This window comes from Lolium perenne, chromosome 3, assembly GCF_019359855.2.
Source record: "Lolium perenne isolate Kyuss_39 chromosome 3, Kyuss_2.0, whole genome shotgun sequence".
Lineage (NCBI taxonomy): Eukaryota > Viridiplantae > Streptophyta > Magnoliopsida > Poales > Poaceae > Lolium > Lolium perenne.
Genome location: NC_067246.2, coordinates 249,455,009 through 249,476,649, shown reverse-complemented (window position 1 = coordinate 249,476,649; position 21,641 = coordinate 249,455,009). Strand labels below are relative to the sequence as shown.

Below are 21,641 nucleotides of genomic sequence, written 5' to 3'. Positions count from 1 at the left end.
TCATGCCCTCTTTATTTGTCAATTGCCCAACTGTAATTTGTTCACCCAACATGCTATTTATCTTATGGGAGAGACACCACTAGTGAACTGTGGACCCCGGTCCTATTCTTTACATCTGAAATACAATCTACTGCAATACTTGTTCTTTACTGTTCTTCGCAAACAATCATCATCCACACTATACATCTAATCCTTTGTTACAGCAAGCCGGTGAGATTGACAACCTCACTGTTTCGTTGGGGCAAAGTACTTTGGTTGTGTTGTGCAGGTTCCACGTTGGCGCCGGAATCCCTGGTGTTGCGCCGCACTACATCTCGCCGCCATCAACCTTCGACGTGCTTCTTGGCTCCTACTGGTTCGATAAACCTTGGTTTCTTACTGAGGGAAAACTTGCTACTGTGCGCATCATACCTTCCTCTTGGGGTTCCCAACGAACGTGTGTATTACACGCCATCAACAACCATGAAGCGGCGCCATGGGCCTTGGTACAATGCTGGTGATGATGGAGATCATGCTCGTGTGCTTTGGAGATGGAGATCAAAAGCACAAGAAGAAAGGCCATATCATATCACATATTATGAGTTGCATGTGATGTTAATCCTTTATGCATCTTATCTTGCTTAGATCACGACGGTAGCATTATAAGATGATCCCTCACATTAATATCAAGATAATAAAGTGTTCTCCCCTCGTATGCACCGTTGCTACAGTTCGTCGTTTTGAAGCATCTCGTGATGATCGGATGAGATATATTCTACGTTCACATACAACGGGTGTAAGCCATGTTGCACACGCGAAAATACTTGGGTTTGCTTGACGAGCCTAGCATGTACAGACATGGCCTCGGAACACAGGAAACCGAAAGGTTGAACACGAGTCATATGGATGATATGATCAACATGTTGATGTTCACCATTGAAGCTACATCATCTCACGTGATGATCGGTTTTGGTGTAGTGGATATGGATCGTGTGCCACTAAACAACTATGAGGGATGTTGTATTAAGTGGGAGTTCATTAGTAATTAGATTAAAATATGAACTAATTATCATGAACATAGTCTGAATAGTATTTTGAATTAAATTTGTAGAATTGGCATCCTTTATCTACCATGCGCTAGTCTTGTAATTGAGATAAAAATACTGTTAAGTCTGACAAGTAACTTTACGAACTGGTACCGTATTGTTAAAGAATCGAGAAATGATTAAGTCCTATTGCAAACTTTTAGTAAACCTCACATTGTTGATTCAAGGAGCAATGGTTTCAATTAGTACCTAAAATCATCTTATCTCCGTGAAACTTGAAGTTCAAATCCGTTTCAAAAGTAAGGAGCTGAAAATTTTGTTTTCAGAAATAAGCAAGGTATGAGATATATGTGATATCTAAGACCTTATTGCAAGATGATAGAATATAATCTAGTGAGACTACATAAACTCATAAGTTTTATGGGAATGTACGAAGGTTGAAGACGCCAGGCGTCCCAATCCTCCAACTAGTTGGGCACTAACGATATTCACATATCCATGAAGTGATCGTCCTTAGTATGCACCGTTGCTAAGACTCGTCGTTTCGAAGCATCACATGATGATCGGGTGTTATAGATTCTACGTGTGCATACAACGGGTGCAAGTCAGATTTGCACATACGAGTACTAAGGTTAAACTTTATGAGCCTAGCATGTACAGACATGGTCTCGGAAAGTCGTCATGATTTGATGGATAAAATTATGAGTGAAATTGTTCATCACATTAAAAAGTTACTAATAGTGAAATCTGGAAATCTTGTCATGTGGTGATCAACTTCAAAGTAAGAACCTCAAGGTTATTGGTAATTGACCAATGGACCTAGAAGTTATCGAAGGTGAAGTGTTTTCTAAGAATGAGAAAAGCTAAAAGAGAAACTACAAAAGTTTTTTGGCAGAAAGAAAGAAAAGACTAGAAAGTCTAGCTCAGGTGTATATAGATGATATACATGTTATGAATGTATTCCTTGTTTGGTCACACAATGTTATTCTTGGGTATTTGTACCATATTGGTTGGTATGAAGTGTCATACAAAACAACGCAATACAAGAATACAATGGCCTAAGTGACTGACAAGTAATATGATAGGAATGCACGTCTGGAACAAAAATAAAGTGCTATTATGTTCGTCGTTGGCATTCTATCTAGCCCTTCAGATTTATAATAAAGAACTTTATAATTGTTATTTTGTTCTGGTCAAATCAAAACAATGAGTTTTTGAAATTTTGACAGTATTCCATGTACGATGGATAAGTTATTATAAATCTTTATGGTGAAACACACATGCATAACAATGACGCTAAAATGCCATAAGGCAAATGATTTTAATTCCACTTATTTGTGGAACCACCATTTAGGTCATGTTAGAAAGGAACGCATGAAGAAACTCCATGCAAATGGATTTTTGGAGTCATTTGATTTTTGAATCATTTGGCGCTTGCAAATCTTTTCTAAAGAGAATGACTGAAATACCGTTCATAGGCCAAGAGTTGAACGGGCAGCTAACTTAGTGGAAACGTACATGATGATATATGTGGTTTACTGGGCATAGTTGTGTGCGGGAGATTCTTCTACTTCATGAAAACTTCCAACAATGAATTGAGTATATATATGCGGATATATTTATTCGATAAGGAAGAAGTTTGAAACATTTGAATGGATTCAAATAAATTTCAGCATGAAGTGGAAATCATCGTAATAGAAAAGTCAAATATCTATGATTGGATCATGGTGGAAATATTTGAATTACGAGTTTTAGCGAACATCTAAGAGAGTTATGTAATTGTTCTACAACTCACGTTTCTTGGAGTATCATAGTGATGATAGAGTATCCGAGAGACGTATCCAAACCTTGTTGGGTTAATGATGAGATAAAATGACGCCATTATATTTTTGTGGATTATGCTTTAGAGACTACCGCTTTTACACTAAATAGAGCATCATCATAATCCGTTGAAATGACACCATATGAGTTATGGCATGGGTATAAACCCTAATAGTGCTTTCTTAAATTTTGGTATGCGTAGCATATGCAAATGAGTTTACAACCAAAGCCGGATGAATGTCTTTGTTGTTGTCCCAGAGAAAATTGGGAATTCTTTCCACTATGAAGTCAAAGACAAAAGTGTTTGTTAATGTTACTTGCTTATTTTCAAGAAATTGTTTTCTAGCGAAGTATTTGAGTGGGAGGACAATGGAACTTGATAAGGTTCATGAACCTGAGCATGATGATCAGAGTAGCGCAGCATCGGAAATGGTTCCGGAAGCGGCCACGACAATCATGGCTCCCATGTCTACAAAGTGTTATAGTCATGGAGATAAAAGTACTTATTGAACCTTGTAGATGTGGTTTACTTTGTGATCAAATAAATGATTTATGGATAAAGGATTGATTTTGAACAATGATAAACCAACTACATACAAAGAAGATATGATGGGCCCTGACTCCGTTAAAATGGATATGCGCCATGAAATCCAAGATAGGTGAATACTTTTTGAAAGTAAATGGATCTATAAAATTGATGGACTTGGATGGAATATTCTTGAAGAAGCTCGACTTGTCGAAAAGTTGTTTACGATAAAGTTCAAAGAGTTGACTACGATAAGATTAGATCTTCTGTAGCGATGCTTATAGTCTAGGTGGATTATTCTAGTAATCGCTACATATTTCTTTTATGAGATATGATAGTAGGATGGCAGAAATACATTCCTTACCAGAAATGTGTATGAAGGATGTATACTAGATACAAACCAAAGAGTTTTGCTAGTCCGTGTAATACTAGATAGGTATACAAACTTCACTGGATGAAGTAAGTATCACGGAGTTGGAATCTTCACCGGATGAAATAATCAAAGAGTTTTGATTTCATCAGAAACGATGAAGATGCTTGCATTTGCAAGAAATTAATTGGGAGCGCTGAGACATACTTATAATATTATATGTGGATGACATATCATTGATTATAAATGGTGTAATTATATACTTGATGTGATTAAAAGGTTTCATTGAGAATTAACTTCAATGATAGGATATTAACTGAAAAATATTTAGTGTCAAGATCTATGAAGATAGATTGAAACACATAATAAGTTTAAGTCAAAGTACATAGAATGAATATTCAAGTGGTTCAATATAAAAATATTAAGAAGGTGTTCTTTTCCATGTGAAGGTTTAACAAGACTTGAGTGTATTTGACACTCAATGAGTAAAAACATATGAGTGATTTTAGATCACGAATAATATGCACACAATCAGATGTCATGTGCTCTAAAGTGTTATGAGCATGTACCAGAATGATTCATGTGATGATCATTGGACGACAGTAAGAATATCCTTGAGTACTTTAGAAGAACCAAGGATATATATAGTTTTTTATGGGGTATTGACAAACAAATCGTTGTAAGGTTTTGCACCGATATTAGTTTGATCACATATAAAAATGAATTTCATATCTCAATTAGGTTAAGTGTTCCTTAAAAGGTAGCACAATGCTAGATTTAGATGAGTTCTAAATATTGTGACGAATTCTACAAACGAAGGCAGAGTATGTCATTGTTTTGACAAATGACTGAGGATGTTAAGTCGAGAAGTTCTTTGAGAACTTGGTGTAGTTCCGATAGTGTCAGAACTTTGAAGCTATATTGTGTGTGATAATATTAGTGACATATTTCAGACCGCGGAATTAAGGTTCCACCAGAAGACCGAACATATACGATTAATGCCGACTCATTTGGAAAATGAGTGATGCGTTGAGACGCAAATGAATTGCAAAATACATACGTTTCTGAGCGTGTCAGATCCGTTGACTAAAACCTCTCCCGTGAGCAAAACATGATAAGCACCAGAAGGCCAAGGTGTTATATCTTTACAAATGTAAACTAGATTATTTACTCTAGTGCAAGTGGGAGACTGTTGGAGATATGCCCAAGAGGCAATAATATATTAGTTATTGTTATATCTTAGTGTTCATGATAAATGTTTACATCCCATGCTATAATTGTATTAACCGAAACATTGATACATGTGTGTTATGTAAATAACAAGGAGTCCCTAGTAAGCCTCTTGTATAACTAGCTTATTGATTAATAGATGATCATGGTTTCGTGATCATGAACATTGGATGTTGTCAATAACAAGGTTATGTCATTGGGTGAATGACATAATGGACATATACCCAAATAAGCGTAGCATGAGATCAAGTCATTAAGTTCAACTTGCTATAAGCTTTCAATACATAGTTACCTAGTCCTTCGACCATGAGATCATGTAAATCACTTACACCGGAAGGGTACTTTGATTACATCAAACGCCATTGCGTAAATGTGTGGTTATAACGATGGGATTAAGTATTCGGAAAGTGTGAGTTGAGGCATATGGATCAACAGTGGGATTTGTCCATCCCGATGACGGATAGATATACTCTGGGCCCTCTCGGTGAAATGTCATCTAATTAGCTTGCAAGCATGTGACTGGGTCACAAGAGATGACATACCACGGTACAAGTAAAGAGTACTTGTCGGGAACGAGGTTGAACTAGGTATGGAGATACCGATGATCGAACCTCGGACAAGTAAAGTATCGTGTGACAAAGGGAATCGGTATCGTGTGTAAATGGTTCAATTGATCACTAAGTTATCGTTGAATGTGTGGGAGCCATTATGGATCTCTAGGTCCCGCTATTGGTTATTGGTCGGAGAGGAGTCTCGATCATGTTCGCATAGTTCACGAACCGTAGGGTGACGCGCTTAAGATTCGATGTCGCATAAGTAGATTCAGAATATGAGATGGAGACCGAAGTTTGTTCGGAGTCTCGGATGGGATCCAGGACATCACGAGGAGGTCCGGAATGGTCCGGAGAATAATATTCATATAAGGGAAGTTGATTTCTAGGTTTCGGAAAAGTTCGGGATTTTTCCGGTGGAAGACCGGGAAGGTTGTAGAAGGTTCTAGGGGTCCCACCAGTGGCCCCACGAACCTAGGAGGCCTAGCATGGGCCGAGGGGATGCACCCTAGCCTAATGGGCCAGGGGCACATGCCCCTCAAGGCCCAAGTCGGCCACCCTTAGGGTTTTCCCCAAAACCCTAGGGGGGGTCAACTTGGGGGGAAGAATTCCCCCTCCCCCCTTTGGCCACCGGCCCTAGATGGGTTTGTGGCATTGGGGGCCCACCCAAACCGACCTCCCCCCTATATAAAGAGGGGAGGGGCAGGGGGCGTTCACCCTTCATACCCTAACCCTGGCCGCCCCTCTCTCCTCCACCGCAAGTCTGCTCCGACTTGGCGAAGCCCTGCAGCTTTTCTCCTCCACCACCACCACCACGCCGTCGTGCTGCTGGAATTCCGAGGGGATCTACCACACCTCCACTGCCCGCTGGAACGGGGAGAGGACGGGCTTCATCGACACCGTACGCACGACCGAGTACGGAAGTGCTGCCGGATTGCAGCACAGGACGATCGACTACATCAACAACGAGATCTAATCTCGTAGGCTTTGGAATCTTCGAGGGTTAGTCTCACATACATCTTGTTGATTCGATCTTGGTAGATTAGATCTTGCTTCTTCCTAGATTGGATCTTGGTTTTTGTTCATGTTCACAGTAGAATTTTTTTGTTTTCCATGCAACGAACCCATCACTTCTCCGCATCGCTGTGGTTCTTGGCCTTGCCCCTCTTTGCGACGACCATCCTCGCTGCCATCTCTCCTGCTACCTGAGCCACGAGATCAACCAAAGGCCCCTTACCGACCGACAAAGGGGGTGACCGACACCTTGGCCCTATAGATGGGTTGTGAATCGGGAACTTGCGATGGGATCTGGGAGTCCCAACACACACAAGGACCTGGCTAAAGTCATCACAAAATTAATCCTACACAGATCGTAGTACAGAGAACGTGAATCTACTTCGAAACAAAGAGATGGATAATATGGACAATACAAACCAGAGCAACATCATGCTAAATCAAACAAGCAATACATGCCAAATGTGGACAACACAAACCCTTTCAAGATCATGCTAACTCAACCCATTTGGGACAAACAAGGAATGACAAATATGGCCATAAGAAACCCTAGTAAGATCATGATAAACCACCCAATTTAGGACTTACCCTACCAACAAGATCAAACCCTAGTCAGATATGACAACTCCTAACCAAGATCTAACCCTATCCGAGAAACCGGGGTGAGGGATTCCTTGCTGTTATCGCCGGAGGTGCAGAAGAGCTTGACGAGGAAAAAGTTGAAGCCCGAGATGCAGTCGCTACCGCCGCCGTCGTCGACCAGAGATGTGTGCGCTGCTTTAGTTACAGGCCCAATGATCACTCACGACTTACAGAAACTAAACTGTTATTGGGCCTGGCCCAAGTTCGCACTAGTGTCGCAAGCTAGCGGTTTTGAGATCCTTACGTAGTTGAAGCACTACCCTAAAAAAAACGAACTTAAAGCACGATTGACATCCGGCATAAAAGGTTGTGAGAGAAGATTCCGTCGCCGGGACTTGAACCCAGGTCTCTCGGGTGAGAGCCGAGTATCCTAACCACCTAGACTACGACGGAATGCATGCTCTTGAAGTGATAGACTAGTAATTATCGACAGAATACTGAAATGTGAATGGTGGCCAAATGATTCAGGCTCATTGTATTCATCTTCTCGTCGCAAGAAATGAGGTCGAAGATTGCCTTACAAAAAGGAATGACCCTGAGAAGGGATCCCCAATCCCCATGGCACGTTTCGGATCATGTAAATTACCAAAAAGACAGCCAGATTTGACATACAAAAGCCCTCCACCATCTATAAAGGAGCTAAAGCTATAAACTGTATTCATTGTGCGTGTCATGAGTTCAGTGAGCCAGCATAATCAATCACGCCTCGCGCATTGCAAGGATTGGACCCAATTCATTTTTTCCCTTCAAGAAAATGAAGGATCGAATCGACGTCCAAATCAGAGCTTTTCTTTGCCTAACAAAATGGATCGAGATCCTTGCTACCTCCACATCATTCTGTTAGCGGAGAGGTCTTATCAAGCCGGTGCACTCTTGTTATTCTGATGCCAAGAGAGGGGGCCATAAAATCAATCGAAAGATCGTGTTCAAAGCGGGATCGAGATGCACGATAAATAATTTCGTTAAGGAGCCATCGTCAGAGGATCAAATCCTCGTAAAAGCTGCTTACGTGGGAAATTCCCACACCAAAACACAGTCCCATTCCACTACATACACAAAAGGTGCCACACGAATGCCACAGGAAAAGGCAGAATAAATAGATTTGCAACTTGTTTCCAATGTGCACTGCTCAAAGTGCATATGCCAAACAATGTTCAGTTTACTCTGACAAATGGTACAGTTACAGCTATCAAACGAAGTGCATTTTCTCATATTAGTAACTCCTTGTTCGGCTGGAGCAGGAGGAAATGAAAGAATCCCTGAATAAACACCATATCGATCAAGATGACGATCAGTGGATAAATCCAAGCAGATCAGACCAGAAGTGAAGGAACAGTGCGCAGTGAGTCACTAGCAGCAGAGTAGATGGCGATTTTCGAGCCGCACTACATTCCTACCCTAACTCTGGTGAGAACGTGATTCATGTGCTCTCACGGGTCACTGTAATGAGCGCATTTGGTATTATAATCTTGTCGGAGCTGTTTGTGCGACAGTGAGAGAGATGCTGACCAGGTAAGAATTGGGTGGTATACGGGCGATCTTGACGGGCGCAGCGGTGTTGACAGGTGCAGTTAGGGCGTCTTTTCAAGTTAAGGTCATGTTTTTTACCTGAAACGGTAAGGGTTAATCTTTGATATTTCGCAGGTTTACTGCAGAGTGAAGAGACGGCAATCTTTCTTCCGTGTAGGCCTCAAAATAGACAGATAGTGGAGCTACAGTGCAGATTATCACATGCGCACCCCTTCCTTAATTATGTGTACGAAATGTCAGTCCGATTACTAGCTGACAAATGGCAATTGTGTAGGATGTAGGAACAGAGGGATAACCAGGACTGCTAGATGCTATTAAGGGGACCGACATGTCATTGCTTACGCAACTGTTCTGCTATATCAGATGGTCAAATGATTCAGATCATGCAACGAACTCCCTGTTTCCCTTACATGTTGACCGTGTGGCGATGTAACAAAGTCAAAACATAAGTAAGGATTGTTGTAGACTTCTAGTTCAACGGAGAGATATATTTACGCACCAGTTCTGCTATATTAGGTGACCAAATGATTCAGATCCTGCAACGAACTCCATGTTTCTTTTCTCTGTACATGTTGACCGATTGGTGATGTAACAAACCGAACATACATAAGGATGGCTGTAAACTTCTAGTTCAATGCAGACATATTTACCACAATAAAGCTACACTTAAAACTTCTTACATAAATTTCTTACGGGCTGAAGTGGAGTTGTGTGGATCCATCATGGGCCTAAAATCACGGGGCTAACTGATTTACAACAAATCAAAAGCAGCCACACCATCCCGTAAGCTAATCCCGCAGAAAATTTCTCGTAGGTCTACCACGATTCAGAAAGAGATCTTTTGGATGAAGTGACCTTAAGGAGATAATGATGTGCACAAAGCCACAATATATGCATCAAACTTGTCTGATACGTATCTGAGACTGTGCATACGAATGCAACAACAGCACCATAGCGCACAGCGGTGACAGTGAGTTGATGCAACTTGTCTGCTTCAAAGATGAAATCCCAACAAAGTTGACAAAGATAGGGCGTAATTTGAGTCTGCCGAACAATAATGGTAGTCATGAATCGCGTCTGCTTCTGCTTCAATGTTTTGAACATTTTTTTCGATAAAGGATGCTTTATTACTTTTGGGGAGCAATTACATCCAGCCACTGCATAACCAGGATGCACACAGCCGTTTATGTATCAGGAATCAAAGTAAATAAAACTAGGCGAAATACATATCGAAGCGATGAATCATATAACGCATAAGATGAGGGAGGCGCAACAATCCGCAGACTATGCTGCCACCCATGTAGGGAAAAAGTATCCCTCGCCGTAGCCTCCAACCGTGTACAGACCTCCGTAAATAGGTCGCGGTTCTCCACCCGCTGAAGAGGTAACCACGAACAGAGAATACCTGTACATCTGTAGATGACCTGCAACAAAGAACAATTTTTATCATTAAAAATCTTGTCATTTCTACTTAGCCAAAGCGTCCAGATAACTGCAAGCGCCCCCACCCTAAGAAGCAACTTAAACCTTGAGCCGACACCATGAAGCCAATTGCCGAAGACATTGGCTACACTAGTCGGGGGATACCAATGTTTTGAACATGGCATCTAGGCCGGTAATTGGTGGCGTTAGTTGTAGTCCTGTGGCTGTTGGTCGATGTCTTGTATTGAATTGTTGGTTGTTCGACACTGTTCTAGGATTGTAACAATATTCTTCCTATCAATACACTGAGACACAAACTTTGTGTTTTCTTGAAAAAAAAAGATAACCCAGAAAACCACAAAGGAGGCGCAAGTTCTATGCATCGCTTCGATCCAGATATCTAGGACTCCCCCATTTTTAAAAAAAATCTATGAAAACACAGAAGCGTACAGCATGTACTAGAATTTTTAGGTGCACTACTAACCTACTATTTCACGCCAAAGCTTTTGGGTTTTGAAAATCATATGTTTTGGACTCTAAAATTTTGAAATTAAATACGTACATACATATAAACATTCAGAAGGTGCCATAGAAATTTTGGAGAAAAATATGTTGTATTTTGAGCTATAAAAAAACAAATTTCTACCCCTATATACAACCACCAATTTGTTTTTTTTTTCTATAGCTTAAAATACAGCGCAATATGTACCGAAACTTCGCAAGAGTATTCAAAACATGTGTATGTATTCATGAAATAAATTTTATAATATTTTTAAAAATAAAAATATAATTTTCAAATATTTTAAAAACCGGGAGCATTGATGCTCATGTGCACCAAATTTGCTTCACGGATTCAGCATTTTTAATATCTTCAATTTTCCTAGAAAGAACTAGCTAAACTATGTGTGCACCATGTAGCAAAACTTTTCAGATACAAATTCCATAAACGACCCATGAAAGAAAATCGAAAAATCTTACTAATGGGATACTATTCACTATCTAATTTTCTTTATTATTCTAAAGATTTTCATTATATTTTGGAGTTAAGTTTCGTGGCATGGTAAATATTATATATTATCTTTATCCCATGATTTTTGGGGAATTGTTCTGCACTTCTAAATGTGTAATTTTTTTGGCTAACTAGTGCACTGGTATACCTAAAGGCCCTAGTAAACCTAAGAGTGTATACAATGGTGCTCTCATATACAATAGTGTTGTCTTAGTGATGCGAGGTGGAATGAATTCCGAGTTGAAAGATAGAAAAAAAACTTAGTCTTATCTTAGCTAAGAGATATATCTTAATAAGAAAGATAAAATATTTTTCTCCACTTCATAGTTTGTATTCTCATGCTGAAAATTTATGTTTAATTTTAATCACACCTTAACTGTATGAACACTGAACTAATCATTGTTAGAGATAACGCTAACAGATAATCTTATGTTTTTTGCTATCTATATGTGATGTGAAATGTATAAAAAAAAGACAGCCTCATCAGCCACTTTACATGCCTCACGCACACACGTGGGTCACCTCTAATTGAACATTGATACATATCCGATAACCAAGCCGATCACCTCCTGCAACAAACTCCTTGATTCAATGGTAGATTATTTTTCTTAAGGGCCTAGCCGGCCATCTTTATGATCGAAAGCTATAACACTATACATATATGGTTGATGCTATAAGAAAGTAAACATAAATAAGGATAGTTTTAGTTCCAGGCAGACATATCTACAACGATTTAGGAAGAGATTTTTGAGAGCGAGCTGAACTAATAAAGCTCATATTGAATTGACAATGATGTGCATAATACATCATACTTGCCCGAGACGTAATTGAGACTGTGCATACGAATGCAACAACAGCAGGTGGGGATGAATTGATTCGATTTGTTTGCTTCCGCAATGAAACCCAACAATGTTGAGAAAGAGAGGGCATCAGTTTTAGTCACGCCCATTTTTTAAAGAGCATTTTCGAACTGGTATTGCCGAGAGTGGACTTTTAGAGCAGGTGCTTGGTGAGCACCCGTATCCACACCATGTATACTATATCAAGATCCGTGCTAATTCTTTTTGTTCCCCTCTCAAACAATTTCTCATTTTTGTATCTCTCACACTACATATTCTTTGAAGTCAAAAACTTGCAGATCACTTAAACATAACAATTGGAATGTGGGAAAAATATTTTGGATTTTTTATGTCATTATCTATATATGTATCTCAAGAATTTATTTTGAATTTTAAATAATTTAAAATTTAAATTTGCACAAAAAATTTCTGAAGTATTTTTCCTCCATTCTATTTGTTGTTTTTGACTGATTTGCAAAAAAAAAATCTAATCAAAATATTGTATAATTTGAGAGATAGAAAAAAGAAAAAGACAAAAAAGGAGAAGGTGCGTGGAGCGCACCTGCTCCACCACACTTTTCCCGGTATTGCCCTGCCAAACAACGGTAGCATGCTCCACCACACTTTCGGTACGACAACGCCGCCAGGTACAGCTTCAGCAGTCTAGTTTAAGAGGGCCGATTGAAAAATAAAGGTTTTCATGTAGTACGTGGGGAAGCAGTCCCAACTCCCAAAAGATCCTGAATCCTGAAAGGAGGCGCACTCGCGCAGGCTCTACTAATCCCAGGAGCCTTGACTGCATCAAGTTGTGAATATGATTAGAGAAAAACTGAAGATACGAACACGGTTTAGCAGACAGACATGAACTGTAGACTTGACCACTTAATCGTTAGCTCATGCATGCCGAACTGCTGTAAGTGGATTGTTTCTTGTGATTTTAGACAGGGAAAGCAATGCCAAAAGAATCTGAAAGGAGGCGTAGGATGCATTACTAAACCCCAGGAGCCTTGACTGTGCTCAGGAGCCAGGATACAGTATCAAGCTCCACTTACGAAAAACTGTTAATTAAGAATAACGACACGGTTTAGCAGACAGACATGAACTGTGCGCCTTGACCAGACTGAGCTCTCTTGCATGCACAAATTGCTAGCTGGTCCATGCCAGAAGAGCCCGAACTCTAATCTACTGTATGTAATCCTGGCATGATCTGATCAAATTAAAGGTATACTACTATACTGCACAAAAAGATACCAATAGAAAAGGTTGCTCCTGTAGAAATACCATTATCCTTTTGCTTCTTCTACACTAATGGAGTTATCACACACCACCACTTGCTGTTGCTGATGTGCAAGCAAGCAAGTGCCCACTTCCTGAATCCTACCAAAACCCCAGCAAAGGATCGATCGCCAACTGCGCTGCACCCTGCGCACATGGCCTACTTCCTGTCAGACTAGGACACATAAGCTAACTCGGAAAATCTCAGTCAAATTTATGTGGCCCCTTGGAAAGATAAGCAGGAGCTTTCACTGCCATTGCTGCACGTACTGAACCAGAGATCACGGCCGGTGCTGATCGGTTACCGGCTACCGATCGTGTGAATTGGATGTGCAGAATAAATGCCTGCTTTAGGATTTAGGCATGGGAAACGGGCAATCAGCCGTCTGAATCGAGGGATCCAGCCATGTGCTTAGCGCATCTGGAAATGATTAGTAATCGTTTGTGCGCTGATCTAACACGGAGTCGTCGGAACGCCGAGGAAACAGCAACACCGTCGCTTCTGCGTTTTCATATTGTTTAGGAAGGTTCCCTACCGAACAGGAGAGAAATGGTTACAAAACAAAGATCGAGAAGGTTCAGTGGAGCGGTTGGAACTGGGGAGGAGCTCCTGTCTCCTCCCCTCGCGACGTGCAGCCCATTTTTGCGCCACTGAAGTCTGCGGCGACTATGCTCGGTTTGAGACTTTGAGTGCGTGCGTGCCTGCGAGATGACATGCTCTGCAGCCTCGATCTCTTGTCTTGTCGCGAGACGACGGAAAATGGCGCGCAGAGGAGTGACGGTCAGACAGACGGTTGAATGTCAACCGTTCTTCTCCCCTTGGCTGGGTTACGTGTGATTGATTCACCTTGGTGGCGTATAAACAATCTGCGCTTTGGAACATTCTATTCTATTCAAAACTTCACTTCACTTCTTTAGTGGCGAGCACCGCCATGAAAGGGCAGCATATGGGCTACGAATTTATCAAGACTCCAGTGTCCCAGCGTGTTAACCGGAGAATCTTCTGAAACACGCACCCCAGAGATTGTTGTACCAGTCCCTAATGATCATTCTGGAGACGATCTTTCGTTTTTGTTTCTTTTAGGTGAACGGCGTTAGGTCAAAAACAAACTCGATTAGAATCTCCTTATTTCCAGCTCGACTGACGGCGAAAAGGAAGAAGAACCAGGTAGCATTGCCAAAGGAGGCGCACCGGAAGCTCGGCTCACTATCATGCCAACCGTCAATCGACAGCCATGGCGAAAGGGAGGCGTAGCAACAACATAGCTAGCACGTGCGGCTAACGAACCTCGGCGTTTCGAACGCAGGTCTCTTAGCTTCACACACGTACGCCCGTCTGGATTAGGTTAGCCCCACCGACGAGGCGACGACAGCGAGCTCCACCGGCTCGCGACGACCGACGATCTCGCCGTTTGGCCGTTTCACGTGTCGCATTTCGCGGCAGGACGACGCGAGGGCGACCCTAATTGCCGGTCTGGCGTTCGTTGAGAGAGAGATTGGGCTTTAATTGTATCTGAGCTACAGAGCTACTTAACTCGATTTCTGCAATTTGATGATTTTGCCGGCATGTGGATGGTCGACCGGTCTCTCCGTCTCTGGCTGCGATCGGGCCGGTATGACTTTTGCTGGATCTAGAACTCTAGCATAGATGGCAATCAACTGTCCAGAAAAAAGTACACTAGCAAGCTAATCTTACTATCCGATCGAGCACGCAAGCTCGGATTTTGCTCGTGTCTCCTGTTGTGTGCTAATTAGCTATGCTCCGGGAAACAGTTACTTGATGGCAAACGAGCGTGCTTGCGAAATTAGTACTCCGTAGAAGTGTTTGTTTAAGACGGTGCAATGATAGCAAAGATGCCTGCCCCGTTAAATAATTTCAAGGCATGAATGATTTCGGATGATTGGTGCCTTTCGGCTATGGCTTTCACATTTATTGCCTTTTTCGAAACTAAAAGAATACACGCCCACGAATTCAGCCAGTTCTGATAAAATAGTCTGATGCTTGAATCAGCTCAATGCCCAAGATTCGATCTACTGTATTTTTAATGGTTCGATCTACTGTATTGAACTGTAGGACTGTCTGATTATTGGCATTTTTCTTAGCTGCTTTTTCTAGTGCATGAGATATCACGTGCATTTTTCTTCGCTGCATTTTCTAGTGAATGTGAATCAGAAATCGCATGTTCGTCTGACATCCGCACATAGGCAAACGCATATACACGTACAGTACTAAAAAAAATCACTTGCCAGAAGTACTTCGTGTAAGCCATCATTCCATCGGGCATTATAAAATCGCTTCTCGGAATCAAATCAAGCAAGTGGAAAAATGGTTTCTACCCGTCGCGCACACCTAACTGACATTTTGATTGCAAGGACATCTTTAGCGGATGACCTATTAAACATAAAAATTATGTTTTTTGTCTGTTTATGTCGAACCGCGGAAAAAAATATGATCATGTTATCTCTTGTTTGTTTGGATCGGGACACACTTAGCAGCGAGACCCATTTGGTGCTTTGTTAGAGAATGTGAGAGAATTGACCACGTCTGGACCTTTTCCATTGCATGTAGCCGTATGCCGCAGCGTCGTGCGGGGCGACGCCGTAGTGGCCGGTCGGGGCACCGTACATGGCCACGCCATAGGGGCCAGCGTGGCCGGCATGGTAGGAGGCGACGTAGGAGTGGGCGCGGGGGCCCGGGCGAGGCCCAAGGATGCCATGGCCGATGGCAGACTGCTGCATGGGCCACATTTGGATGGCGCCGGTCCACGGGTTGTAGGGGGTGGGCATTGGGGGGAGCACCACTGGTAGGCCGGTAGCCCTTGTTCTTGACGTAGCCGTCGTGGTGCGGGTTGGGGGCGCGAGAGGGCGCCACTGCTGCTCACCGCCCGCTCCGGGAGGGCCACCACCAGCGGTAGTAGGTGGAGCGGGGGGCTTTGCAACGGAGGACGAGGTGGAGGTGTTGGGGGAGCGACGCGCCACCTTCATCTCCTGTAGAAGCAGCATGTTATGGAAATTGAGGAAGGTGGGATACGACGTGAGGAGAGGGGAAATGTCGGCGACACTGTCGAAGTGCTCGTGGAGGCCCTTGATGATGTTGGTGACGAGATCCAATTCGGAGACCAGGGCGACGACCTCGGCCAGGGCATCAACCGCCGCCTTCTGCATGTTGAGGTACTCGTTGACGGAGCGATCCTCATGCTTGACATTGCAAAATTCCTCGGTGAGGTAGACCTCGCGGGTCTTCTTGTTGTTGTTGAAGAGGACGTGGACAGCGGTCTAGACCGTGTACGCGGTGGCGGCGGGAGCGTCGACCGCAGTCGAGGTGGTCATGACGAGGTCGACGATGTACATGGCCATGGAGCCATAGAGCCAGCGGAGGACCGTGGCGTCGGTCGAGGGTGTCGCGAGGGTGAGGTGATCCTCATGGGCAAAGGGGGTGACGACGATGTTGAAGAAGGTGCGCCACTTGGGGAAGATGTTGGACTTGAAGTCGAGGACGACGGGGACGGGGGAGCAGACGCTCTAGATGGCGGTGGCATGCGCCCATAGTTGGGCGTCAGGGTGAGGTGTGGGAGGCTCAGACGGTGCCATCGGGAGGAGGGGAGCGTGTAGCGACCCTGCATACCACTGCATGTTGTAGTATGCTGGCGATATAATATGTGTGAAGTACCAATCCGCAAATATCACATCCCTCTGAGTGGTACAACAGAAACATAGCTGATCCAAACTTACTCGGTTAATATTATTACAATCCAAAAATGTACATCATAAGGAAGCTCCTCTTGGGTCCGTAGAGGATAACTTGGGAGTTCTAGTTGAACTCTACAAAGCCTACGAACTATCGGTAGAACTAGGCTTATGACCATTACTACTCGACAAGCTTATTCTATATTGTTTGGTGCTGCCCGACTACTACAATAGTAATCTACTAGCTTATGCCTCCTCCTCAGTCTCGTCAGCTCCATATTCGATCAGGTAGTACACTCCTTCGATGCCTCCCGAGAGATCTGGCTCCTCGTAGTAGACATCCTCCGCGTAGTCTGCTTCCTCGGGATTCCCCTCGTTGCTGTTTTGGCAATCTAAGCATGGGATTTAAAGAGGGATGAGTACGAGCGTACTCAACAAGTTCATTATAGGAAAGAGGTGTTTTATGCACTAGCTACCGCCATGAACCATAAATCCCAAGGCAATGCAGGTTTTTGTAAATATTTCTTCAAAAGGTTGCTTTTATTCTGAAGAGCTATGTCCGCCAGCCTTCACCGGGTGCCTAGAACTTCATGGAGTTCCTTTCCAGCAGCGTTCGCAGTTCCAAACCCGAAACAGGGAGTGACAAGCCATAATTTGATATAAACCCATTTGCAATGGAACCTCCACCAGACTCATACCATGGTTCCATTGCCCACCACATAGTCATATTCATAATTGTAAAAGTAATATTTTGCTTTTCAATGCAGGAATGATACGAATAATACTTTTCAAGTAATTTGATAAAAGTAGTCGATTCCGGCCGACTCCGGCGACCTTGGCCCTCGCCATGGGGTGCAATCAACGCATCTCTCGACGGTGCATCCTCCTGTCCGCGTCGATCTGGAAGGAACGGCGCCTCCCGCTCGTCCCCGAGCCCAACTGCAACTAGGGTTGCGGTCGCCTCCGGTATGCGCATCAGGCAGGCGTGCTGGGTGCTGTGCTGGGTGTGGTGGTGCTCGGCATGGCCTGGCTTGGTCGCGGCTTGGCGCTATTGTGGTATGGTTCGTGCCTCCATGGCTACGCCTTCGTGCTTCTGCTCCCCGGTACATGCTACTGCTCCCTCTCTCTTACTCCTCCTCATCCTCTTCCTCTGGATGCACTGGCATCCCTCTCCATGGTGTACTGGCTTTCCTGCATGTGCTCTCCTGCTACTGCTACTATGCTCATGGCTATTCCATGTTGTTGCTAGGGCTGCTGCTGTTGTGCTATTGGCCATGCCATGATGTTGCTAGGGTTGCTGTTGTTGTTGCTATACTCATGGCTATGCCATACTGTTTCTAAGCTAATACTGTTGTGCCAATGGCCTTGCCATGCTGTTGCTAGGCTACAGCTGCTGTGACTGTGATCATGGCCATGCCATGCTATTGCTAAGCTACTGTTGTTGCTGTTGTGCTCATGGCCATTCCATGCTGTTCTAGCTGCTGCTATGCTACTGTCTAATCTTGTTCATCTCTGTGGTTACTCTGGCCAACTGCTGTAAGCAGTTCTTGCTTATGCAAATGCCAGTGTTGCGTGTGGACCTCCCGTTATGCATTGTTGTGCTATACTTGTGTTTCTTATTGCAGTGGTGCATCAATTCTTTTTGATGTGCTTCTGGATACAATTATAAAAGGTTATATATGTTGTTTCAGCTACTGCAATTACTTGCATATGCTGACTGGATAAAAAGTTTGATGTTGCTACTGCTTGTATTTGTTGGCCTTGGATGATCATATGATTATCATATGTATATATACATATGCTTACTGGATTCTTATATACTTGTGTTATATATTGTATGATGGTGTTTCTTGTCTATGAAGCTTCTCACCAAGTGCTGGTGGTTGCTTATGCTTGTAAAAGCATGACTGTTGGCTGGTGATCCATCTGATACATATGTATCATCTGTGTAGGCTTGCTGTTGCTGAATTTACTTATCTGTGAAGCTTTGCTTCCTAAATTCAGACATAAGGACTGAACTGCTTGATGCAGTGATGATTTCCTATTTTACTTACACAAGTTTGGATGGAAACCAACTATAGTTAGCATCTCCACTTGCTAGTGAACTCTCTGGAGTAATGATATAAGTGTTTGGCTGGCTTTTGTGTATGGCTAGGTAGTTGTTGTGACCCTAGAAGTGGATTTCTGCTAGATATGGTTTCTCTTATCACTTGTGTGCTTTCTATGCAAGGATACTGGTGATCAACCATTTGATTCCAGTACCACTTGATGTTGAAAATCATATAGACACATAGATGTCCATCTTTCTGATGGTTTTACTAGGCTTGTGCTGCTAGGTGACTTTGGTTAGGCTAGCATTGGATCAAATCCATACTGGATGCTTTTGGTTGCCTCTGTGGTGATTCATTTGGGTATACCCAGTGTCCTTTGGGATTTGTTTCTCTGGCCTCTCCCCATTTTGCCAGCATCACATGGTCTAGAACCAAATGATGATGCTAGGGTAGATCTACCATAGGGCTTGGGTGTGTTGTGCATATGCTGTGTAATATGAGCAAAACCATTGCTTGCTCATGAACTTTGGTATACCTGACTCCAGCTCCTAGATGTTTGAGGTTGTAGAGGTTTTGCTTCTGTGGTTGCTGGCTGGTTATGTGCTTGTCCTTCTCCTCCTTGCTTGTGATCTGTTGTGAGCTACTTCACCATTTCTTGCTCAACAGTGGCTTGTTCTTGGTGGAATAATCACTTGATACTCTCTGCCGTCTACTGTTCTTGATGTTCTACTCCTTCTGGTGCTTGTGTCGATGAACACTAGGGTTTTGGAGATGAAAAGCTTTTATACTCCCTTGTGCTGAGCTCAATGCATGGTCGAGAGCAAGGTTGTTCACTTGGTGCCCAGCCAAAATGGATGTGTGTTGTTGGCCATGCACAATGCCTTGTGAGTTGTGTGCTTTGGCTGGTTGGGACTTGCTCCCTGAATGTGGATCAGCTCGGCTGATCCAAGCTTATCCCTTGTTTTGCTTTATTTCTAACAGCCAAGTGGCTTTGCCATTTGGTGCAATGTAATTCTCTATTTTTCTTTGATGTGCAGGTTTGAAGCATTTCAAGATCATCTAGGTGTTCTTCATGATCAAGAAGATGAATAGTAGCTAGGGTTTTAGTTCTAGATACTTGTAATTTTCTTTTATTCATTTCTTTTCCTTATTATTTGATTTATTGTAATTATATGAGGAATATTGTAATTGATAATGTATCATGTGTGTTAATTAATAAAGCTGTAGTTTCTCTATGTTGAGCTTTATATTATATGTGTTTATATTTTATTGTTATTTGTATGTATCCAATATTATAATTTGAATTATATTTTATTTAATTCAATTTGAATTGTTTTAATTTGAATTCAAACTCTTTCCATTTTCAAGTTTCCATTTCAATCAAGATGATGCACAACTAATATGCAAAATCTAAATGCAAAGAGATCATGTCAAAGTCGCACTCTCGAAACCCTAAACCCTAATTGGTGTCGAGAGAGAAACATGATCCCCCTTTGATGTGTTATGCAATAAAGCGTGAAATTTCCCCCCATTTTATGATGAGATGCACATCCCTTCTAAATCTACCATGCAATTGTCTGGAATCCTGGGATGTTACAGCCTTTCCCCCTTAATGAAAACTTTGTCCCGAAGTTGGGGTTAATATACCTGAATAGCTCTGGGTATGCTTTTATTAGGTCTTCCTCCTTTTCCCAGGTAGCTTCCCTCTCTGGATGGTGTTTCCACTGTACTTTGCAATACTTTATTGCTCTCTTCCGAATTTGCTTCCAATTTTCTTCCAGAATCTTAGCTGGTCTTTACACATAAGTTAAATCTGATTGAAGATCCAACTCTTCATGTGACACAGGTTCATCTGGTGCTTTCAGACATTGTCGAAGCTATGAATCATGGAATACATTGTGTACTAAGGCCAACCTCTCGGGTAATTCCAATTCAAACGCTAACCCTCGGTTCTGGCTTAGAATCTTGAAAGGTCCAATGTATCTCGGTCTTAACTTTCCTTTGACTCCAAAGCGTTAAAGACCTTTCATTGGGCTAACTTTTAAATAAACCATGTCTTCAACCTTTGGTTCCCAGTTCCTTCTCTTTTGATCAGCATAACTCTTTTATCGGCTCTAGGCTATCTTGAGCCTATCTCTGATGACATCAATCACTTGTTGCTTCTCCTTAACATAGTCGAGGTTAAATTCTTTGCTTGATCCTGCTTCATACCAGCAGATGGGTGATCTACACTTTCTTCCATATAAAGCTTCAAATGGTTCCATATTGATACTACTCTGGTAGCTGTTTTTGTATGAGAATTCTTCCAAAGGCAAATGTTCTTCCCATGATCCTCCGGAATCTAATGCACGGGCTCTGAGCATATCTTCAAGAATTTGATTAGTTCTCTCTGTATGTCCTCATGTTTGAGGGTGTTATGTGTTGTAATCTAACTTGGATCCTAAGCTCCATGTAGCTATTTCCAAAAGGTAGATGTGAACACAGATCCTCGATCTGATACCATCCTCTTTGGAACTCCATGTTTGCTCACAATCTCCTTGATGTATATGTCGATGAGTTTCTCTCTTGTATCCTTCTAAATTACAACTATGAAATGGGCACTCTTTGTTAATTGATCCATGATTACCCAGATCATATCCTTATTCTTGT

At 42.5% G+C, this 21,641-nt stretch overlaps 1 non-coding gene across 1 annotated transcript; it reads right to left on the bottom strand.

Moving 5' to 3' along the window:
- Window positions 1–7,499: 7,499 nt before the first annotated feature.
- Window positions 7,500–7,572, bottom strand: TRNAE-CUC (transfer RNA glutamic acid (anticodon CUC)). The gene has a single exon. It is a non-coding gene; the product is annotated as a tRNA-Glu (tRNA).
- Between the last annotated feature and the right edge of the window lie 14,069 nt (window positions 7,573–21,641).